Source organism: Kogia breviceps, chromosome 4 (genome assembly GCF_026419965.1).
Source record: "Kogia breviceps isolate mKogBre1 chromosome 4, mKogBre1 haplotype 1, whole genome shotgun sequence".
Taxonomy (NCBI): Eukaryota; Metazoa; Chordata; class Mammalia; order Artiodactyla; family Physeteridae; genus Kogia; species Kogia breviceps.
Window position 1 is genome coordinate 116318607 of NC_081313.1, and position 19557 is coordinate 116338163.

At 43.3% G+C, this 19557-nt stretch overlaps 1 protein-coding gene across 3 annotated transcripts in view; it reads right to left on the bottom strand.

The window, feature by feature from the left end:
* The window catches only part of SIL1 (SIL1 nucleotide exchange factor), a 263273-nt gene that overhangs the window by 168111 nt on the left and 75605 nt on the right, over positions 1-19557 (bottom strand). The gene's annotated exons all lie outside the window — the stretch shown is intronic.

Sequence of the window (19557 nt, forward strand, 5' to 3'; positions counted from 1 at the left end):
AACAGTGAGAGGCCCGCATACCCCAAAAAAAAAAAAAAAAAAAAAAAAAAACTCACCTCCGGGAGGAGCTTCAAGATGGCAGAAGAGTAGGATGTGGAGATCACCTTCCTGCCCACAAATACATCAGAAATACATCTACATGTGGAACAACCCCTACAGAACACCTATTGAAGACCTCAGACTTCCCAAAAGGCAAGAAGCTCCCCACGTACATGGGTAGGGCAAAAGAAAAAAACAGAGACAAAAGAATAGGGACAGGACCTGCACCAGTGGGAGGGAGCTGTGAAGGAGGAAAGGTTTCCACACACTAGGAAACCCTTCGTGGGCGGAGACTGCAGGTGGCGGAGGGGGGAAGCTTTGGTGCCACGGAGGAGAGCGCAGCAACAGGGGTGCGCAGGGCAAAGTGAAGAGATTCCCGCACAGAGGACCAGTGCCAACCAGCACTCACCAGCCCAAGAGGCTTGTGTGCTCACCCGCCGGGGCGGGCGGGGGCTGGCAGCTGAGGCTCGGGCTTCGGAGGTCGGATCCCAGGGAGAGGACTGGGGTTAGCAGTGTGAACACAGCCTGAAGGGGGCTAGTGCACCACAGCTAGCCGGGAGGGAGTCAGGAAAAAGGTCTGGAGCTGCCAAAGAGGCAAGAGACTTTTTCTTGGCTCTTTGTTTCACGTTGCGTGAGGAGAGGGGATTAAGAGAGAAGCCTAAACGAGCTCCAGAGATGGGCGCGAGCTGCAGCTATTGGCGCAGACCCCAAAAAAGGGCATGAGACGCTAAGGCTGCTGCTACAGCCACCAAGAAGCCTGTGTGCAAGCACAGGTCACTCACTATCCATACCTCCCCTCCCGGGAGGCTGTGCAACCAGCCACTGCCACAGTCCCGTGATCCAGGGACAACTTCCCCAGTAGAACACAAGGCGTGCCTCAGGCATGCAACGTCATGCTGGCCTCTGCTGCCACAGGCTCACCCCGCATTCCTTACCCGGCTCTGCCCCCAGCCTTAGTGAGCCAGAGCCCCCTAATCAGCTGCTCTTTTAACCCCTTACTGTCTGAGTAGGGAACAGACGCCCTCAGTCGACCTACACGCAGAGGCGAGGCCAAACCCAAAGCTGAACCCCAGGTGTGTGAATAAAGAAGAGAAAGGGAAATCTCTCCCAGCAGCCTCAGGAGCAGCGGATTAAAGCTCCACAATCAACTTGATGTACCCTGCATCTGTGGAATACCTGAATAGACAACGAATCACCCCAAATTGAGGCGGTGGACTTTGGGAGCAACAATATATGTATCTTTTTCCCTTTTTCTCTTTTTGTGAGTGTGTATGTGTATGTATCTGTGTGTGGTTTTGTCTGTATAGCTGTGCTTCTACCATTTGTCCTAGGATTCTATCCTTTTTTTTTTTTTAGTATAGTTTTTAACACCTGTTATCATTGGCAGATTAGTTTTTTGGTTTGGTTGCTCTCTTATTTCTTTTTTTTATTGCTTTTTAAATAATTTTTTTAAATAATTTTTTAAAATTTTAATAACTTTACCTTTCTTCCTTCCTTCCTTCCACCCTCCCTCCCTCCCTCCCTTTCTTTCTCTCTTTTATTCTGAGCCATGTGGATGACAGGGTCTTGGTGCTCTGGCCAGCCATCAGGCCAGTGCCTCTGAGATGGGAGAGCCAAGTTCAGGACACTGGTCCACCAGAGAGCTCCCAGCTCCATGTAATATCAAATGGTGAAAATCTCCCAGACATATCCATCTCAACACCAAGACCCAGCTCCACTCAACAACCAGCAAGTTACAGTGCTGGACGCCCTATGCCAAACAACTAGCAAGACAGGAAAACAACCGCACCCGTGAGCAGAGAGACTGCCTAAAATCATAATAAGGTCACAGACACCCAAAACACACCACCAGACGTGGACCTGCCCGCCAGAAAGACAAGATCCAGTCTCATCCACCAGAAAACAGGCCCTAGGACCCTCCACCAGGAAGCCTACACAACCCACTGAACCAATCTTAGCCACTGGGGGCAGACACCAAAAACAACAGGAACTATGAACCAGCAGCCTGAGAAAAGGGAACCCCAAACACAGTAAGTTAAGTGAAAGGAGATGACAGAGAAACACACAGCAGATGAAGGAGCAAGGTTAAAACTCACCAGACCAAACAAATGAAAAGGAAATAGGCAGTCTACCTGAAAAAGAATTCAGAATACTGACAGTAAAGATGATCCAAAATCTTGGAAATAGAATGGAGAAAATACAAGAAACGTTTAACAAGGACTTAGATAGTGATGAACAACACAATAAATGAAATTAAAAATTCTCTAGAAGGAATCAATAGCAGAATAACTAAGGCAGAAGAACGGAAAAGTGACCTGGAAGATAAAAAAGTAGAAATAACTGCTGCAGAGCAGCATAAAGAAAAAAGAATGAAAAGAATTGAGGACAGTCTCAGAGACCTCTGGGACAACATTAAATGCACCAACATTCGAATTATGGGGTCCCCGAAGAAGAGAAAAAAGATAGGGACTGAAAAAATATTTGAAGAGATTATAGTTGAAAACTTTCCTACTATGGGAAAGGAAATAGTTAATGAAGTCCAGGAAGCACAGAGAGTCCCATACAGGATAAATCCAAGGAGAAAAACGCCAAGACACATATTAATCAAACTAACAAAAATTAAATACACAGAAAAAATATTAAAAGCAGCAAAGGAAAACCAACAAATAACATACAAGGGAATCTCCATAAGGTTAAGAGCTGATCTTTCAGCAGAAACTCTGCAAGGCAGAAAGGAGTGGCAGGACATATTTGAAGTGATGAAAGGGAAAAACCTACAACCAAGATTACTGTACCCAGCAAAGATCTCATTCAGATTCAACAGAGAAATTAAAACATTTACAGACAAGCAAAACCTAAGAGAATACAGCACCACCAAACCAGCTATACAACAAAAGGTAAAGAAACTTCTCTAGGCAGGAAACACAAGAGAAGGGAAAGACCTACAATAACAAACCCCAAACAAATAAGAAAATGGTAATAGAAACATACATATCGATAATTACCTTAAATGTAAATGGATTAAATACTCCAACCAAAAGACAGAGACTGGCTGAATGGATACAAAAACAAGACCCGTATATATGCTGTCTACAAGAGACCCACTTCAGACCTAGGGACACAAACAGACTGAAAGTGAGGGGATAGAAAAAGATATTCCATGCAAATGGAAATCAAAAGAAAGCTGGAGTAGCAATTCTCATATCAGATAAAATAGACTTTAAAATAAAAACTATTACAAGAGACAAAGAAGGACACTACATAATGATCAAGGGATCAATCCAAGGAGAAGATATAACAGTTGTAAACCTTTATGCGCCCAACATAGGAGCACCTCAGTACATAAGGCAAATGCTAAGAGCCATAAAAGGGGAAATCAACAGTAACACAACCACAGTAGGGGATTTTAACACCCCACTTTCACCAATGGACAGATTATCCAAAATGAAAATAAATAAGGACACACAAGCTTTATATGATACATTAAACAAGATGGAATTAATTGATATTTATAGGACATTCCATCCAAAAACAACAGAATACACTTTCTTCCCAAGTGCTCATTGAACATTCTCCAGGATAGATCATATCTTGGGTCACAAATCAAGCCTTGGTAAATTTAAGAAAATTGAACTCCTATCAAGTATCTTTTCTGACCACAATGCTATGAGACTAGATATCAATTACAGGAAAAAATCCGTAAAAAATACAAACACATGGAGGCTAAACAATACACTACTTAACAACCAAGAGATCACTGAAGAGGTCAAAGAGGAAATCAAAAAATACCTAGAAACAAATGACAGTGAAAACATGATGACCCAAAGCCTACGGAATGCAGCAAAAGCAGTTCTAAGAGGGAAGTTTATAGCAATACAATCCTACCTTAAGAAACAATAAACATCTCAAATAAACAACCTAACCTTACACCTATAGCAGTTAGAGAAAGAAGAAAAAAAAACCCTAAGTTAGCAGGAAGAAAGAAATCATAAAGATGAGATCAGAAATAAATGAAAGAGAAATGAAGGAAATGATAGCAAAGATCAATAAAACTAAAAGCTGGTTCTTTGAGAAGATGAACAAAATGGATAAACCATTAGCCAGACTCATCAAGAAAAAAGGGAAAAGACTCAAATCAACAGAATTAGAAATGAAAAAGAAGTAACAACTGACACTGCAGAAATACAAAGGATCACGAGAGATTACTACAAGCAACTCTATGCCAATAAAATGGACAACCTGGAGGAAATGGACAAATTCTTGGTAAGGTACAACCTTCTGAGACTGAACTGGGAAGAAACAGAAAATATAAACAGACCAATCACAAGCATTGAAATTGAAACTGTGATTAAAAATCTTCCAACAAACAAAAGCCCAGGACCAGATGGCTTTACAGGCGAATTCTAGCAAACATTTAGAGAAGAGCTAACACCTATCCTCCTCAAACTCTTCCAAAATATAGCAGAGGGAGGATCACTCCCAAACTCATTCAACAAGGCCACCATCACCCTGATACCAAAACCAGACAAAGATGTCACAAAGAAAGAAAAGTACAGGCCAGTATCACTGATGAACACAGACATAAAAATCCTCAACAAAATACTAACAAACAGAATCCAACAGCACATGAAAAGATCATACACCATGATCAAGTGGGGTTTATCTCAGGAACAAGGATTCTTCAACATACGCAAATCAATCAACATGATACACCATATTAACAATCTGAAGGAGAAAAACCATATGATCATCTCAATAGATGCAGAAAAAGCTTTCGACAAAATCAACACCCATTTATTATAAAAACCCTCCAGAAAGTAGGCATAGAGGGAACCTACCTCAACATAATAAAGGCCATATATGACAAACCCACAGCCAACATTGTTCTCAATGGTGAAAAACTAAACCATTTCCTCTAAGATCAGGAAGAAAATACGATTGCTCACTCTCACCACTATTATTCTACATTGATTTGGAAGTTTTAGCCACAGCAATCAGAGAAGAAAGAAAAATAAAAGGAATCCAAATCGGAAAAGAAGAAGTAAAGTTGTCACTGTTTGCAGATGACATGATACTATACATAGAGAATCCTAAAGACGCCACCAGAAAACTACTAGAGCTAATCAAGCAATTTGATAAAGCAGCAGGATACAAAATTAATGCACAGAAATCTCTTGCATTCCTAAACACTAATGATGAAAAATCTGAGAATGAAATTAAGGAACAGTCCCATTTACCACTGCAACAAAAAGAATAAAATACCTAGGAATAAACCTACCTAAGGAGACAAAAGACCTATAAGACACAGATGAAAGAAATTAAAGATGATACAAATAGATGGAGACATATACCATATTCTTGGATTGGAAGAATCAACATTGTGAAAATGACTATACTACCCAAAGCAATCTACAGATTCAATGCAATCCCTATCAAACTACCACTGGCATTTTTCAGAGAACTAGAACAAAGAATTTCACAGTTTGTATGGAAACACGAAAGACCCCGAATAGCCAAAGCAATCTTGAGAAAGAAAAACGGAGTTGGAGGAATCAGGCTCCCTGACTTCAGACTATACTACAAAGCTACAGTAATCAAGACAGTATGGGGGCTTCCCTGGTGGCACAGTGGTTGAGAGTCCGCCTGCCGATGCAGGGGACACGGGTTCGTGCCCCGGTCTGGGAAGATCCCACATACCACGGAGTAGCTGGGCCCGTGAGCCATGGCCGCTGAGCCTGTGTGTCCGGAGCCTGTGCTCCGCAACAGGACAGGCCACAACAGTGAGAGGCCTGCGTACCGCAAAAAAAAAAAAAAAAAATAGATAGTATGGTACTGGCACAGAAACAGAAATTTAGATCAATGGAACAGGATAGAAAGCCCAGAGATAAACCCATGCACATATGGTCACCTTATCTTTGATAAAGGAGGCAAGAATATACAGTGGAGAAAAGATAGCCTCTTCAATAAATGGTGCTGGGAAAACTGGACAGCTACATGTAAAAGAATGAAATTAGAACACTCCGTAACACCATACACAAAATAAACCTAAAATGGATTAAAGACCTAAATGTAAGGCCAGACACTATCAAACTCTTAGAGGAAAACATAGGCAGAACACTTTATGACATCAATCACAGCAAGATCCTTTTTGACCCACCTCCTAGAGAAATGGAAATAAAAGCAAAAATAAATAAATGGGACCTAATGAAACTTAACAGCTTTCGCATAGCAAAGGAAACCATAAACAAGACGAAAAGACAACCCTCAGAATGGGAGAAAATATTTGCAAACGAAGCAACTGACAAATGATTAATCTCCAACATTTACAAGCAGCTCATGAAGCTCAATATCAAAAAAAGACAAACAACCCAATCCAAAAATGGTTAGAAGACCTAAATAGACATTTCTCCAAACAAGATACACAGATTGCCAACAAACACATGAAAGAATGCTCAACATCATTAGTTATTAGAGAAATGCAAATCAAAACTACAATGAGAGTATCATCTCACACCAGTCAGAATGGCCGTCATCAAAAAATCTACAAACAATAAATGCTGGAGAGGGTGTGGGGAAAAGGGAACCCTCTTGCACTGTTGGTGGGAATGTAAATTGATACAGCCACTATGGAGAACAGTATGGAGGTTCCTTAAAAAAGTAAAAATAGAACTACCATACGACCCAGCAATCCCACTACTGGGCATATACCCTGAGAAAACCATAATTCAAAAAGAGTCATGTACCACAACGTTCACTGCAGCTCTATTTACAATATCCAGGACATGGAAGCAACTTAAGTGTCCATCAACAGCTGAATGGATAAAGAAGATGTGGCACGTGTATACAATGGAATATTACTCAGCCATAAAAAGAAACGAAATTGAGTTATTTGTAGTGAGGTGGATGGACCTATAGTCTGTCATATAGAGGGAAGTAAGTCAGAAAGAGAAAAACAAATACCATATGCTAACATATAGCTATGGAATTTTAAAAAAAAAAGGTCACAAAGAACCTCAGGGCAGGACAGGAATAAAGACACAGATGTACTAGAGAATGGACTTGAGTACACAGGGAGAGGGAAGGGTAAGCTGGGACAAATTGAGAGAGTGGCATGGACATATATACACTACCAAATGTAAAACCGATAGCTAGTGGGAAGCAGCTGCATAGCACAGGGAGATCAGCTCAGTGCTTTGTGACCACCTAGAGGGGTGGGATAGGGAGGGTGGGAGGATGGGAGGGAGGGAGTACAAGAGGGAAGAGATATGGGGATATATGTATATGTATAGCTGATTCACTCTGTTATAAAGCAGAAACTAACACACCATTGTAAAGCAATTATACTCCAATTAAGTTGTTTTAAAAAAAAAACACCTCACCTCTGCTCAGATAAACTAATTATCACCACAGGTAATCAAATCTGAAAACTTTTTAATCCAAAGAAATGATTCTCTCCTTTCAAACAACTGCATTATACAAACCATAAACAGACTATTCTAAGAACTAAAGAAATTAAAATACAAATCAATCTGTTTGTCTCAAATCAACATATTATGGGAAATAAGGCAAGACCAACAACCTACTAGTCTATGAAAAGTAACAAAGCAAAACCCCAACATGAACAGAAATAAAATCAGCCTGATCAGAGTACAAGGAACAAAAAGCTTACAGAGCCCACTGCACACAAGCTCTGCTTCATTCAGGTTCTTTTCAGGCCTGCCTAGAAGATCAGTGGGTAGTGGGGTACCACCGAAACTCTGACCTTGAGCACTGCCAAGAGCCTCAAAGAGTCTTGATAATCCCTGTTTCAGAAGAGGGGAGGTTAGAGTAGGTTCAGAGGAGCTTCCACTAAAGCTCTCCAGCTTGCCCCATAGGCCAAAGGTCTCCCTTATCAATCCCAAAGATAATCCAACAGTCTCCTTAATGATCTATCCATCTTTCCTCACACTTCAGCTATCAACTGTCCATGGCTCACATTGCTCTAGAAAGTCACCAAGCCCACTGGTCCTGGCCCAGAACAAAGTCAGGCTGTCAGGCGTCAACTGGGCCCTGATGCTGGGCAATGCTTAGTTCTGACTTCTTGACTGTCTAAGCAACTTCCTCACAGTGGTTATTCCTTGACCTCGCCATTCCTTAAGCACCCAATCAAGGCCTTCTCTTTCATCATCCAAGGTAAAAGCCCCACCCTTGGCTTGACTCAGAAAGTCAAAGACATCTAATGGAAGCTTCCTCAATCTCCCTCTACATCTCTCGTACTTTTCCTTGTTTTTATCTAGGCTGTGCTTCAAATTTCCAAGGCTCATCACATTCATGAGGCCAAGACTTTCCATCTGCCACCTAAACAACTTTGCCTCATCAATGATCTTCTCTCTGGGATTTCAAATATGTCAACAGTGCCTCCTCCTTCCTCCTCTGCCTTCAACATACACAAAAGCTCTCTCCATTCAGCTTCAATGCTTCAGTGTCTGAAATGAAGAGCTGCCTCTGAGAAGATGTTCCTTCAGGGCCACACCTCTGTCTTCTCACAGCATTATATTCCTGCCTGGGGTCTTCCTACACCATAAGCCCAGGCAGGCAAGCCCCTCTGTGAATGCCCACCATGGTGTCTCTGACATCAAGCACTATACCTGGAACATTATAGGAGTTCAACAAATGTTAACAAGAAATGAATTTTTTGGTGTGGCTATCTGTGAAGTTACCGTTTTCATTCTCTTCTTCCACTTATTTTCAAACTCCTCAGACTCAGGAGTTTATATCATCCTTCTTCATTTCCTCATCTTCCATTCACGGCACAGCCCTGAATGGACTAAACTACACAACTTATTTTCACATAGTTACATCTACTGCTTTTCAATTCTCTTTCCTCCTACCACTCCCTATTCCTGACAGAGGGGATGCTGTGCACCACCACCATCCCATTATTCTCCTACACATCTCTGCCTCTCCTATCAGGTAGATATACTCTCACTTTTAGAGTGAGAGTTCATGTCATCCTCTCCTTCATTCTTGCTTCCTACCTGTCTTCTTCTCTACCTAGTCAAATATTATCTCCTCTTAAGTTACAAATCAAGTCCTACCTCCAGTACTGTGACAAACCTAGGAATGGAACAAGCTCTGGAAAAGGGCCTCTCATTCCAGCTCCAAGTCAGTCCTTGAGAGCTATTCCAAGCCCTGGTTAATCCCAACCTTGGAGATGGCCTAGACAGTCTCAGCCAGTAGGGCGAGGGCAATGTTAGAGAAAGAAGGGAAGTCGAGGCTCCACAGATTCTCTGAATTAAAGCCAAGCCCTGGGTATGATGGCTGGAACTGGTTTTGGCAGCTAGTTTTCCATTATCCCTGATCCAGTCTAAGTTTTTTTATTTAAGTCAGTTTGCGGGTCCCGATCTTTGAAAGCTGAGGCTGTGCAACTCCAAGTACTCTTTATTAAACCTCAGAGAGAACCGGTAGATGGAGGAAGGAGAGGAAGGGGAGAATAAGGGCCTAGGGTGAGCATTAAGCATATAAACCCTTGTTAGAAAGCAGATGTCCAACCATCCAAGTCCATAGACTGCAAACTGGACCCTGGCCTGCCCCATCCAGGTACTTAAGGCCAAAGCCCAGGCAGAGATGCTCTGGTGCCAGTATAGTGCTCAGCCAGCTAGTCTCAAAGTGGCCTCAACTTTGACAGTGGCCATCCTGCCCTGGCCTCCACCTGCTCCCCCCAGGGGTTGTGGAATTCGGCTGCTATGGGGCAGTGGTCAGCCATCCTGGGAGAAGTCCATATATGGGAAATGGTGTCTCTCTGAAATGAAGAGCTCTAAACTGTCCTTATGGAGTTATGTGGGGCCTTCATGTATTCCAGCCCACCATTATTTTCTCTCCCAGCACAGGGTAATTTGGAGCCTCTGACATTGCTCCTACAGGTCTCAAGAGGCCTGGCATCCTGCTATGCTCCCAGCAGTTCCCTGACAAACTCATACTGATAAGGAGTAAAGGAGATGCTCAGAGTAGAGACGCTTAACAAAGGCTAGGGAGGGGCTTCCCTGGTGGCGCAGTGGTTGAGAGTCCGCCTGCCGATGCAGGGGACACGGGTTCGTGCCCTGGTCCGGGAGGATACCACATGCCACAGAGCGGCTGGGCCTGTGAGCCATGGCCGCTGAGCCTGCGTGTCCAGAGCCTGTGCTCCGCAACGGGACAGGCCACAGCAGTGAGAGGCCCGCGTACCACCAAAAAAAAAAAAAGGCTAGGGAGGTGGCAGTAATGGGGGAGATGGACTAGAAGTATAGGCAGGAGAGAAACAAATGAAGTTCTCGGGGAATCCCCAGACGACTTGAAAGGTTTCAAAGTAGAGGAGGAAGGCACTATGCAGAAGGAGGCAGCACCAAAGATAAGCTCTGCTGAACACCTCATCCTGAAAAGTTGTTGGAGATAGCAACTTGTGTTCAAGAGAGAACACAGATTACCACACCACACAAAAAGCATGCAGTTTCCTCTATCCTGCCCCTGCTCCACCTTTCCAGCACTGCTGTGAGCCAGGGTGAAAGATCATCCAACAGAGGCCCCTTGCTATAGCCCTCCCTCAGGCCATTACCTCCCGGTGGCAGCCAAGAAGTCCCGACCTCCCCACTCCCATGAGCGAGAGGAGCTTAGGTATGAACTGCCCTTAACCAATACTCCTACTCTCACCCACTGCTCATAGGCCTCGAGGTGTGTGTGAACGATGGGACACAAGCAGGTCATACTCTTGTGGACCATCCTGGGGAATGAGATAACCTGTAAGGAAGATCCCTCCTGACTAAGGGAGGAAGGGAGGGTCACCTACCTCCCAATCACAGAGCTGGGTAGGTGGCAGAAGGCACTGGGAGCTTTGCCCCTTAGTCCCACCTCAATTGTAGCCTGTGAAAAAAAAAAAAGTACCTGGTCTTTATCCCTGGTTCCTGAAATGACTCTTGCAGGGGATGGATGGATGGGTGTGTGGGTGTGTGTGGGGTGTGTGTGTGGGTGGGTGTGTGTGGGTGTGGGTGTGGGTGTGTGTGTGTGTGTGTGTGTGTGTGTGTGTGTGTGTAATTAGGTAACTTCAAGATGGGGGCAGGTCACCAGAAAGACCAAGCCTTGATTAGATAGTTGGAACTTTTAGCCCCACCTCCAGGGAGGAAAGGGGGGCTGGAGACTGAGTTCAATCTCCAATGGCCAATGACTTAATCATGCCTAAATAATAAAACCTCCATAAAAGTCTCTAAGGGGCTTCCAAGAGCTTCTGATTGGTGAACACCTAGAAGTACTGGGAGGGCAGTGTGCCCAGAGAGGGCATGAAAGCTCTGCATCCCACCCCCCATACCTTCTATGCATCTCTTCCACTTGGCTATTCTGAGTTGTAGCCTTTATAAAAAACCAGTAAACATAAGTAAAGTGTTTTCCTGAGTTCTGTGAGCTGTTCTAGCAAATTATCAAACCTGAGGAGGGAACTGTGGGAATCCCTAATTTATAGCTGGTCAGTCACAAGTCCAGTGGCCTGGGACTTGTGACTAGCATCTGAATTAGAGGCAGTGGGACTGAGCCCTTTAACTGTGGGATCTGACACTAATTCCAGGTAGACAGTGTCAGAACTGAATTGAATTATTGGATACCCAGTTGGTGTCTGAGGATTGGAAGATCATACAGCCTCTTCTAAGCTGCAAGGGGCCAAAGGCCTCACAAAGACAATCCTGCCGAGTCACCCAGACCAGAGTCAGGTGTTCCTTCAGACAGATGTCCAGGGCCTGCAGGAAATCCGACTCCTCTCTTAAATGCCTGAAACACAGTAGTTGGTCTACCATAAATGAGGTTTTTAAAATTCAATTCCCTCCTATTGCTCGTGCAGATCTGAAATGATCTGACCAGATGGCTGGTGCTCTATAATTCTTGGATTGCTCTCATCAGTTGTTGATGATTTAGACTTCTTCTTTTTTTTTTTTAACCCCCTCACATGAACGTGTTCCTGCACAGGCTTCCTGCATGCTCCCATCAAGTGGCTCTTTGTGTTAATGCCAATATTTCAGAGGCTCTCACACAGTATTCCAGAGCCTGGAAGTCACCTCAGGTCAATAAGAAGCCCCAGGTCTAAGCTTCCCTAAACCCATATGAGGCCAACATATAGCACTGGGTAAGGGGAAGAACAAGAAAGGCCTTTACTCAGATAGCCTCATCGCCTCCACTTTTCCTTCAGGTCCCCAGGGAAAGGGAGGCAGCAGCAAAGGTATGTTTTTAAAATGACAACTATAGCCATTTATTGAATATTTCCTATGTGCCAGGCCCAGAGTGAAACATTTTACACATGTTAATCTTGTTTCAGTCTCATACCATCTCTGTGAAGTAGGTATTTTCATCCCTATTTTCATATGAGGAAACTAAGGTTCAGAGATTCTAATCAAACTGACCAAGGCCACACAGCTCAAAAAGAGAACTGAGGGCTTCCTTGGTGGCGCAGTGGTTGAGAGTCCGCCTGCCGATGCAAAGGACATGGGTTTGTGCCCCGGTCTGGGAAGATCCCACATGCCGCAGAGCAGCTGGGCCCGTGAACCATGGCCGCTGAGCCTGTGCATCCACAGCCTGTGCTCCGCAACGGGAGAGGCCACAACAGTGAGAGGCCCACGTACCACAAAAAAAAAAAAGAGAACTGAAGGTGGGTTTGGAGGTTTAGCATCATAAAATTTGACTCAAAGCTCTACCAAGATCTCAGAGATAGAGAGAAGGCCCTGGCCTGGCCTCCCCATACCCTCCTTTTTACCCTCATTGAGCACAGGACACTTCCACCAGGACATCCAAAACACTTTTTCTCTCTGTATCCTCTGTGAGACCATAAGCTGCTGGAAGGCAGGGGTCATGTCCCATTTGCTACCCAGAAGACATTATGGTACAGTGGTTAGGAGCTCAAGCTTAGGGCCAAACAAAGCTAGATCTGAATTCTGTCTCTACCACCTACTGGTCATTTGGCTAAGTCACTTCTCTCTGAGACTCATTTTTGTCTATGAAAATGAGGGTAGTTATAGCACCTGCCCTCAAAAGATGCCTGGCACAGTCGATGCTAAGTAAATGTGAGCTATTATCTATCTCTGGCTACCAGTACAGTGCCTGGCACAAAGAAGAATCTCAGGAAATGCCCAGGGAGCAAAAGGCCCACAATATCTGGCTGTGACCAGTTTTCTCTAATAACAAGTGCACAGGCACAAAGCCTGGGGTACAGGGGTCCTCAGCCCTAGGACAAATTCCTGGGTTCCCTGCCCAGAACCCACAGGACCTGCCAGCAAACAGCTTTCCTCTGCTTGCTTGTGAACAGCTGATGCTGAATCCACACTCAAATGCTTGCTGTGCCTCCGTAAGATACGACAGATCCCAAAATAAACCAGGAGAGAGAGAGAGAGAGAGAGACAGGAAAATCACTTCCAGGAACAAGCGACTCACAGTGAGGATGCTGACAGTAATAACAGAGGCAGGGAGACTTCAGGAGAGTGACCTACAGCTGCTCCAGGGCTAAGTGACGTGACTGGGGCCCAACTCCTATCTGGCCTGGTAGGAAGGTCCATGAAGTTACGGGTTGGTCCCCTGGTGTTCCAGGCCACAGCAAGCAGTCAGGAAATCTGCCTGCAAATGAGCCCATACCACATAGCCCAGTATCCCCTCCTTGGAGACCTGAGGACAACAGAGATGAGATCATCCCTTCAGAGACCTAAAGAGACAGAAGGTACTGAACTGAAATCAATAACTGTCAACATAAACTAGCCATTTTGCCATTCTCTTAAAAGTCCCCAAAAGATATTCCACCATCTTCCTATGCCACGCACCTAGTTCTCAGGCAGGAAATGCTGTACTAACCCCTTCTGCTCCCTTATCAAAAATATCCCTAGAAGGAAAGAAGGAAAACATCCCATGACCATGGAAGTCTCTCCTTGTCACCATAAGTTCCCTTCCCTATCTAAAGCCAGAGGGGACAGGAAGGCTACATACTCATGTACCCTCACTGGCATCCAATTCCACAATCAAGTTTAAGGAGTGGCACAAATGGCAAACTTACCATTAAAAATCAGAACTGCTGTGTACTGAGTAATGTCTTCATGTTGGGAATCCTCAAAACAGCCTCTGCAGCAGGCAGGGCAGGACATTCCCCGACATCACCAATGGAGGAACTGAGGGCAGAAGGATTCAGTGACTTGCCCAAATCCCCTAAGTAGCAAAGCTAGGATTTGAACCCAGGACTGGCTCAGTCTAAAGTCTGTGCTTGGCAGGGAGATCACCTCTGTGCTTTGTGACCGCCTGGGGGGGTGGGATAGGGAGGGTGGGAGAGAGGGTGATGCAAGAGGGAGGAGATGTGGGAGCATGTGTGTATGTATAACTGATTTAGTTTGTTGTAGAGGGAAAACTAACACACTATTGTAAAACAATTATACTCCAATAAAGATGTTAAAAAAAAAAAAATAAATTTAAAAAAAAAATAAAGTCTGTGCTTGGGACTTCCCTGGTGGTCCAGTGCTAAAGAATCTGCCTTACAATGCAGGGGATGTGGCTTCGATCCCTGGTCAGGGAACTAAGATCCCACACGCCACGAGGCAACTAAGCCTGCACACCACAACTACTGAGCTCACGCACCTCAACTAGAGCCCATGTGCTGCAAACTACGGAGCCCACGTGCTCTGGAACCCGCGCGCCACAACTACAGAGTCCACACACCCTGGAGCCTGCATGCCACAACTAGAGGAGAGAAAACCTGCGTGCCACAACTAGAATAAAGCCCGCGCACCACAACCAAGAGCCCGCATGCCTCAACAAAAGATCCCACATGCCTCAACAAAGATCCTGCATGCTGCAACTAAGACCCGACACAGCCAAATATAAATAAGATAAATAAATGAATAATAAATAAATCTTTAAAAAATAAAATAAAGTCTGTGCTCTTTACCACTAAACTATACTACTTCCTCATTTATCTACTCACCCTGGGACTGGATACATTCCTTTTAACCTTTCAGTAGCTGTGATGGAAGCTCCCAGGCAGCATTCATTATGTGGTGAATTAAATATACTCTGATTAAAGGCAAGTGCCAGCTATCCACACAGACCACTGAAATGTCAATTTCCTACCAACAGACATAACATATAAAACCTTAATATACACACAGAACACCTTGATCCTGTCCTGGGACCTAAGAGAGTCTTGTCTGCCTCGACAGTACCAGACTCTCAATCACCACACATCAAACCCTGTGGCCATAACAAGCCTCTCACCTTCCCTCCCCTCACTGGTTCTGCTTTGGGGGTGAGTGTAGGTGAAATGAAAAACACTCTTGGGGAAGTTTATAGCAATACAATCATACCTTAAGAAACAGGAAGCATCTCGAATAAACAACTTAACTTTGCACCTAAAGCAATTAGAGAAGGAAGAACAAAAAACCCCCAAATTTAGCAGAAGGAAAGAAATCATAAAAATCAGATCAGAAATAAATGAAAAAGAAATGAAGGAAACAATAGCAAAGATCAATAAAAGTAAAAGCTGGTTCTTTGAGAAGATAAATAAAATTGATAAACCATTAGCCAGACTCATCAAGAAAAAAAGGGAGAAGACTCAAATCAATACAATTAGAAATGAAAAAGGAGATGTAACAACTGACTCTGCAGAAATACAAAAGATTATTAGAGATTACTACAAGCAACTCCATGCCAATAAAATGGACAACCTGGAAGAAATGGACAAATTCTTAGAAATGCACAACCTGCCAAGACTGAACCAGGAAGAAATAGAAAATATGAACAGACCAATCACAAGCACTGAAATTGAAACTGTGATTAAAAATCTTCCAACAAACAAAAGCCCAGGACCAGATGGCTTCACAGGCGAATTCTATCAAACATTTAGAGAAGAGCTAACACCTATCCTTCTCAAACTCTTCCAAAAGATAGCAGAGGGAGGAACACTCCCAAACTCATTCTATGAGGCCACCATCACCCTGATACCAAAACCAGACAAAGACGTCACAAAGAAAGAAAACTATAGGTCAATATCACTGATGAACATAGATGCAAAAATCCTCAACAAAATACTAGCAAACAGAATCCAACAGCACATTAAAAGGATCATACACCATGATCAAGTGGGGTTTATTCCAGGAATGCAAGGATTCTTCAATATACGCAAATCAATCAATGTGATACACCATATCAACAAACTGAAGGAGAAAAACCATATGATCATCTCAATAGATGCAGAGAAAGCTTTTGACAAAATTCAACATCCATTTATGATAAAAACCCTGCAGAAAGTAGGCATAGAGGGAACTTTCCTCAATATAATAAAGGCCATATATGACAAACCCACAGCCAGCATTGTTCTCAATGGTGAAAAACTGAAACCATTTCCACTAAGATCAGGAACAAGACAAGGTTGCCCACTCTCACCACTCTTATTCAACCTAGTTTTGGAAGTTCTAGCCACAGCAATTAGAGAAAATAAAGAAATAAAAGGAATCCAAATAGGAAAAGAAGAAGTAAAGCTGTCACTGTTTGCAGATGACATACATGATACTATACATAGAGAACACTAAGGATGCTACCAGAAAACTACTAGAACTAATCAATGAATTTGGTAAAGTAGCAGGATACAAAATTAATGCACAGAAATCTCTGGCATTCTTATACACTAATGATGAAAAATCTGAGAATGAAATTAAGAAAACACTCCCATTTACCATTGCAACAAAAAGAATAAAATATCTAGGAATAAACCTACCTAAGGAGACAAAAGACTTGTATGCAGAAAACTATAAGACACTGATGAAAGAAATTAAAGATGATACAAATAGGTGGAGAAATATACCATGTTCATGGATTGGAAGAATCAACATAGTGAAAATGACTCTATTACCCAAAGCAATCTACAGATTCAATGCAATCCCTATCAAATTACCACTGGCATTTTTTACAGAACTAGAACAAAAAGTTTCACAATTTGTATGGAAACACAAAAGACCCCGAATAGCCAAAGCAATCTTGAGAACAAGAAATGGAGCTGGAGGAATCAGGCTCCCTGACTTCAGACTATACTACAAGGCCACAGTAATCAAGACAGTATGGTACTGGCACAAAAACAGAAATATAGATCAATGGAACAGGATAGAAAGCCCAGAGATAAACCTACACACATATGGTCACCTTATCTTTGATAAAGGAGGGAAGGAAACACAGTGGAGAAAAGACAGCCTCTTCAATAAGTGGTGCTGGGAAAACTGGACAGCTACCTGTAGAAGTATGAAATTAGAACACTCCCTAACACCATACACAAAAATAAACTCAAAATGGGTTAAAGACCTAAATGTAAGGCCAGACACTATCAAACTCTTAGAGGAAAACATAGGCAGAACACTCTATGACATCAATCACAGCAAGATCCTTTTTGACCCATCTCCTAGAGAAATGGAAATAAAAACAAAAATAAACAAATGGGATCTAATGAAACTTAAAAGCTTTTGCACAGCAAAGGATACCATAAACAAGACCAAAAGACAACCCTCAGAATGGGAGAAAATATTTGCAAATGAAGCAACTGACAAAGGATTAATATCCAAAATTTATAAGCAACTCATGCAGCTCAATGACAAAAAAACAAACAACCCAATCCAAAAATGGGCAGAAGAACTAAATAGACATTTCTCCAAAGAAGATATACAGATAGCCAACAAACACATGAAAGAATGCTCAACATCATTAATCATTAGAGAAATGCAAATCAAAACTACAATGAGATATCATCTCACACCGGTCAGATTGGCCATCATCAAAAACTCTAGAAACAATAAATGCTGGAGAGGGTGTGGAGAAAAGGGAACCCTCTTGCACTGCTGGTGGGAATGTAAATTGATACAGCCACTATGGAGAACAGTATGGAGGTTCCTTAAAAAACTAAAAATAGAACTACCATACGATCCAGCAATCCCACTACTGGGCATATACCCTGAGAAAACCATAATTCAAAAAGAGTCATGTACCAAAATGTTTATTGCAGCTCTATTTACGATAGCCAGGACATGGAAGCAACCTAAGTGTCCATCAACAAATGAATGGATAAGGAAGATGTGGCACATATATACAATGGAATATTACTCAGCCATAAAAAGAAATGAAACTGAGTTATTTGTAATGAGGTGGATAGACCTGGAATCTGTCATACAGAGTGAAGTAAGTCAGAAGGATAAAAACAAATACCGTATGCTAACACATATATATGGAATCTAAAAAAAAAAAAAAAAAAAAAAGTCATGAAGAGATTAGTGGTAGGATGGGAATAAAACACAGACCTACTAGAGCATGGACTTGAGGATATGGGGAGGGGGAAGGGTAAGCTGTGACGATGTGAGAGAGTGGCAGGGACTTATACACACTACCAAATGTAAATTAGATAGCTAGTGGGAAGCTGCAGCATAGCACAGGGAGTTCACCTCTGTGCTTTGTGACCACCTAGAGGGGTGGGATAGGGAGGGTGGGAGGGAGGGTGACAAAAGAGGGAAGAGTTATGGGAACATATGTATATGTATAACTGATTCACTTTGTTGTAAAGGAGAAACTAACACACTATTGTAAAACAGTTATACTCAAATAAAGATGTTAAAAAAAAAAAAAAGAAAGAAAAACACTCTTGGTATATGGGGCAAGCATGTCTGGACCTAGACTTGCTTTGCCCCCAGAGCTGAGTGTCTGTGCTCAAGCACAACACCCCAGTCTTTGGGGCAGCTTCAAGGGAATTTGGGGCAGAACAACTTATAAGGGGCTCTTGAGAAACTAGAAGGCAGAAGATGATGTCAATGGGGCAACAAGTTAAATATAAAAATCAGTACTCCACTCTAATTCTCCAGGAGGTGCTCAGAGCCCTCAGCCTGCCCTTGTTACACAGGCTCTGGCCCTCCCTCCCCAAAGATACAAAAAGGGCTCTTTTGCTTAACCATGAACAGGAGGCCCACTGCCCAGAGGCTGGGCAAGGGCCCTGGGTCAGAACTTTCAGGCTTGTTCTGCAATGTGGACGGGGGTCTTGAAGGGTGCCACAGGAAATCAGACGGTAGGAGTAGCGATGACAGGACATTTGACCTCCATCGGCTCCAGGCACTTGCCTGGTTAAAAGTGGTACAAGCACTTTTAATCACATAATATCAGTGGATACAGCATACATCCTCCATTTCCCACACCCTGAGAGCCCCTCTAGTTTTAGTCCCCAAAGACCAGGGGGACTCAGTTCTCAGGGAAGGTGGAGGAGGGCAGACAGAGGTTGGATCTGCTGAACCCAATACCTCTTTCCCTAAAATCTCCCTCTACCCAACTCCATTAGCACCTACTTGGTTTCCCTGGTGATTCATCACTCTTCTGTGGCAGCAACTACCCGCAAGCAAGCCCAGCAGGAGTGATATTGCTACCAGATAGTTGGCTGGCACAGCAAACGCTGCCCCTGCCAGCACAGCAGCAATGGGGGCAGTGAGGACATGGTGATGAATATCAGCGAGGAGTTGATGAAACTATACTCTGGCA